This window comes from Lygodium microphyllum, chromosome 17, assembly GCF_053477565.2.
Source record: "Lygodium microphyllum isolate KBCC chromosome 17, Lygodium_microphyllum_v1.1.10, whole genome shotgun sequence".
NCBI classification, from domain to species: domain Eukaryota; kingdom Viridiplantae; phylum Streptophyta; class Polypodiopsida; order Schizaeales; family Lygodiaceae; genus Lygodium; species Lygodium microphyllum.
In genome coordinates this window covers 134371659-134377184 of record NC_141151.1, presented here as the reverse complement: position 1 = coordinate 134377184, position 5526 = coordinate 134371659, and the positions used below count along the sequence as shown (strand labels likewise).

General features: G+C 39.6%; 1 pseudogene; it reads right to left on the bottom strand.

Annotated features, from left to right (window-relative positions):
* Positions 1-2265: 2265 nt before the first annotated feature.
* On the bottom strand, positions 2266-4751 carry LOC148022386 (putative glucan 1,3-alpha-glucosidase; annotated as a pseudogene).
* Between the last annotated feature and the right edge of the window lie 775 nt (positions 4752-5526).

The following is a 5526-nucleotide window of genomic DNA, read 5'->3' as shown; positions in this document are numbered from 1 at the left end:
AGGGTGCCCCAAAAAAAAAACAAATTTGAGGAGGGGGGGACACCATTTTTTTCACATGGAGTAGAAGAAGGCGCCATCCTCTTGCCAATGATTGAGATGAGATGTGGGGGCTACAAACAACCCCCCCCAACCGATTACATGCTTGAGATACTCTTGATCTTCGCTCTCCATTGCTCCAGTCCACTCCTCAAATGGCTGCTTGGTTCAAGAGATCTGATTTCAGTCTTTCTCTCTCCTCCCTCTCTCTCCTGCAAGGGGCAGTTCCTGCGTGTGAAAAAGAATGAAGCTCGGTTGGTGAATGCTCGTCCGGCATGGTACCGGATTGCTTCCCAATCGAAGGTGGGCTGAAGATTGCAGTGTGGAGGTGGCCTGAGCATCAAACGGGCCCCGATTTGTAGACCCTCAACAAGTTTCAAAACCTGAAATAATAAAAAATACACGGTAATGACATTTTTACAAAGAAAGTGGCTCTTTTTTCGCATTTGATGAGGTTAGCAATGTTCATATGGGCTGAAAATTGATGGACATGTTGTTTGCTATTGTTTTTAGCATTTCATAATAAAAAACTCAAAAAATATACACTTAAAGTGTGGGAAATAAATGGGAAAAACCCGAAAAACATGGTTTTTTGAGTGGGTTTTTTGGGCTTAAAATCGAAAAAGTATGAAACAAAACACCAATAAAATCTACATGGTTGTTGTTTAAAGACTCAAGAGCCATAGCTCTGAAATAATGCTAATTTTCTTCCATTTTTATTGATAATAAATAAGAAAAAAAAAAGAAAAATAGGAAATTTTACTTTTTAAAAGGAGAAAAAATAGGGATCGGATGAGGAAAATTATGGATGTGTCTGTGAGTGTATAATGAGGATAAAGCATGAGGGTTTGCCTCAGATTATCCCCATTTATATGTTTTTGTGAGTATTTTACTGCTTATTTCGTGCGAAATACACATGAAATTACCCCTTTACCTATGCAACGAGGCAAAACCTTAAACGATAGGGGAGGAGGGAAGTTTGAGTGCTAAAATATGATATAAAATCTGATGCATTTGCTACATTATTCATATAGGATGATGTTAAGTTAAATAAAGGGAAGTACAGCACGAGTGTAAGGTTCGGTGTCTTCTCTCATCTCAACAAGTATGTGTTAGTGTATGGAAACATGAAAAGAATGAATTTGCACAATGCACGAGGCTATTTTTCCAATTGTTTGAGCACTTAACCATATACACATTTGCATCAAGCATCGTTAAATGGTATTAATTACAAGCTCTTGGATGCATAGCACTTGATTTCTTTAGGACTTGACCCACGTAGAGAGAGTGAGCAACTTGGTTGTAGGTCTAGACGGTGGGTCAAAAGGGGATGGATAAGTGCATTCCTGGAATGTTAAATATATTGGCACTAAGAGGGGGGTTTGTTTCGAATGTGTCTATATGTGGAAGCAGCGCCTTGAGGGGCCAATCCCCAAGATGTAGGAGAGCTGCAGTAGGGCCACGACAATTAGCTGGTGGGGTGCCCTTGTGTGTGTAATGTGTGGCATTTAATGCCGATTTGTGTATAATCTTCCTCTGAGGAGACGGGGAAAAGGAAACATCCGTTGGATTACATTCTATAAACGTGAAGTGATTAGTGTTTAGGATAGTGTATCCCTCGATAGACGCTCCTAGCCCACGAGGCCGTGTGGTGGGGTTGTCTGTTGAGAGCATGAGGTTCGGCTAGTGCCTTAGCCAGTGCCGGCCCATTTTAGGTCCCATCATGGGGTAACAATACTCAACTTGTGTTTCAAATGTGGATGCTAAAACAAGGAGATGTATACATACTTATCTATGGATTTCAAGAGTTTCACCAACCTGAAAAAGGAATGATAGAATATTCAAGTATTTTTGAGTTCTTCACAAGAATTGTAGATCAAAATCAAGGCTATAACTTTGTAGAAGAAAGCTCAATGATCCAAGTTATGGATTAAAAGACATGGGCAATTTTCTACAAGGTGGTCCTGTAGGACATTTTTTTGGGCACAAAGAGATTGAATCTAAAGGATATAAAGTATTGTATGTGATGTATACTTTAACAGAGGTGGATAGGGATGACTTGAGTATACTCAGAGTAGGGAAAAGGTTCAAAGTGTTTAAGAGAAGAGATATAGAAGAGTATGCGATGGAGGACTTGACAAAAGAAAGACAAAGATGACAGGGTAGATGAAGATGCACCTTTTCCCTACAAGGCAGCCTCAAGGCCTGGTGCAATTCACCCTAGCTACATCAATAGGTTTTGCCACCATATTTTAAGCTCTTCTTGACAAGAACATCATATTGTAGCTGCATCAAGGATACCAACAATTACAATAAACAATTGCAACTCTGTCACTTCCAAAGCCACCCTGATATATTGGAGATATGTCGATGATATAAACAATAATAGAAAATATATCCAAGCCACCCTGAAATTATTATGTTGTTGTAGAAATGTTTATGTACTTACTAGTCTAGAGGGATATGATACTTGTGATTTTTAGTGGGGAGGATTTGTTGTGTGCACATCATTCATGAGGCCCATCTATCCTATTTTTTGGTCTGGACACTACTTGTTGTAGTACTGCACCATCATGTCAAACTTTGCTGCTCAAGTGTAGGCAATTGATTGCCAATGTCAGCACTAATTTGACTCAGCATAGACCACTTTGATCAAGTCTATGCATCCATAACAAAATTTTCCTTGCTTTGCCTATTTTAAAACTACATGCAATAGCAACACCACCCACCGAAGCTACTCTAAAGGAAATGGCCCACATTGTAGCTACTCTTTTCCTTGTTGTTGACCTAATAGTGCTCCTCTTGCTCCATATAGGCATGCCACACAAGCATGGGTAGATAGCAGTAGGTACAAAGGGCGGAGGAGGGTATGATCACTACGGAAAACATGAGGAGTTGAGACTTGCAGATGGTCATGGCCAATAGTATTGTCTCCTGTACAAACTGCCCCAACCTTCTAGGCCCCAACAAAGAAAGCATGAGATAATACAAAGGGTCTGCCTTTTCCATTTTCTGTTTTCAAAAGACCTTTAGTTGTTGCCATGTGAAAATAATATGCATACGCATTATGAACATCGTGGTGTTCCATATCACCTGGATGCAGAGAGTCCCAAGGCATGGTTGCCTGAAAAGAATAATTCCAAGCTTGAGTAAACTATGATGCTTAACTAGTGTAAACCCAAATTAGTTTACTATACCAGTTCTATGAAACTGAAGAGGGAAAAAAACAAAAAAAATGCTACCTTCGTTTACTTTTTCATAGTTTGTAGTTCATAAGAGCTTATACCTCAGGGCCATTGAAAGCAGATGGATCATTCATGTCATTCCAAATACACAATGAAGGAGTGGACCCACCGTCACCCTTCATATTCATCATAAGAAAACTTTCAAACCTACTAACTCTGTATCTCTGGACTTAGCATATCAAGATAGGATGATGAACCTTACAAGCAACACCAACCATCATAGTCCCTACCATGAACATCCTTCATATAGTATCCCTTGGAAAGTAGAGTCTTTGTGTAATGGAGACATGTCGTCTCTCTTTATGTGGGGATCCAATCATTACCATATGTTGGACCTTTGACGTAAGCTTCTCCTACATCACAAATGTGAAGTAGCACTTGCCATTTGTGTGCTCAATGTCAAGACAAAGTACATCATATGAAATATTGTGTTCATCAAAGCTAGCATCCACAAAATAAGCATCAGCCTCATCTTTGTAGTTCCACCTGGACTGATGATATGTTGTGGTGAAAGATTGAGGAATTGCAGGTAATCTTGTTATTGTAGTGTACTGGTGCAATAAATATTTTGGTTTTTGACCTATGAAAGAAGTCATCCACAATGCCACTTTCACTAATCTAGTGTGCATCAATTTCATCTGAAACATTTAGATCCCCTTTATCTAGCTTGAGTTAACACATCTATCAACATTTCTGGAGAGAGTTCAACCCCAGAAAAAGACAATGCTTCTACCTGCACTTGAGACAACATGAATGGAATAGGTTCATATGGTCCAAATGGAGACTTCTCAATGCACTCAAACACATCAAGGTTAAACAAACACTAAGGCTCAGAGACAATGTCTAGGCTGCATATTGGCTTTGAAGCAAGACTAATGGCACTTTCAATAATGCCATATACATGTTTTTCTCCATGGAAGGACACATCAAAGCTGATAGATTGAAGACCATGGGGTCTCAAGTCTGTGTGTGCGTGAAAATGCTCATCCCATTCTTGCCCTTCTTTCTTCTCTCTCAACTACTCAAAATGGAATAGCCTTTGCTGTTGAAAGACAATAGATGTGACTCACCATCCTAGATGTAGATGATGCTGGACATGAACCTTGATGTTGGACCCCATATTTTTAAAAAAAACCTCCTTTCTTAACAATCTCTGAAGCTATAATTTTTGTCGTCTAGAGTGTCTTCAAGCTTCGAGCCATGCATGCTTGCTAGCTAGCATCAATGACAGTAGGACCACGATACTCATTGATCTTGAATTGCACGATGCCATTAGAGTAGACAAGAAAATTGAGGATTAAGTGGTTAGAGGGCTCACCATTAGTGACATTGATAGGGAGTAGCTTACACTCGGCCATCTACAAGGACCACATTATATGCTTGATAATTTGACTGACCCACCTAATGGCCTTGAGCTTTCTTACAGAAGGAGGTTCAATTGCAATTCCTCTCTATGCCAGCTATGGACATGACTTTCGCATACAATGAGGAGGATTATGAGAGGGAACAAGAGATGGATTGTCAAAAATTTGGTGCCTTCAAAGTCTTCCATTTGAACTCGATCTCTGTTGCCCATCTTCTTATTCTTCTCCTCCTCCTCCTTCACAGTCCAAGCCCTGACGTTTCTAAGTGTGATTCTCTCTATCTCTCCCCCTCTAGCCTCCCTTACATCCCTTCCCTCACTCCCCCACCCAAAACCCAAGGGCTTGTTTGCACGTGAGAATCATACTATCATTGTCTTTGTTAGCATGCAAACATTCAGGAGTTGGAAGTTGAAGTTCAAGTTCAAGTTAGTATCACTAGGGTAAAGGGGTCAGTGTAGTAGAACAATTAAGCTAATGCAAGATGCTTTCATCAATTGATGCAAAATTTATTGACCTTTTGCTCTTGATTAGTTTGGGACATCAAGGGGAAACATAAAAATAAATTTATGTCTGCATGATGGACATTCACAATGTCTGTGAGATTGAAAACAAAATCGAATTCCAAATAACAAAACAAGGGTTTGAACCCAAAATCACACAAAATGGATGTAACCACATTCACAAAAACCGTTTTTATTACTAGGTCCCATTAATGTCTAGAACATGTTTCATGAATGGTGCCTATTTTGGAATTGGCCCCTTTACCCTACTATCAACTTTAACTTCAACTTAGCTTGTATTGCTTTTTGGAGGAGGTGTATGGCAAGTATTTTACTTTCACTTTTCTAATACACTCATCACCTATGAAGTGCATATATTTC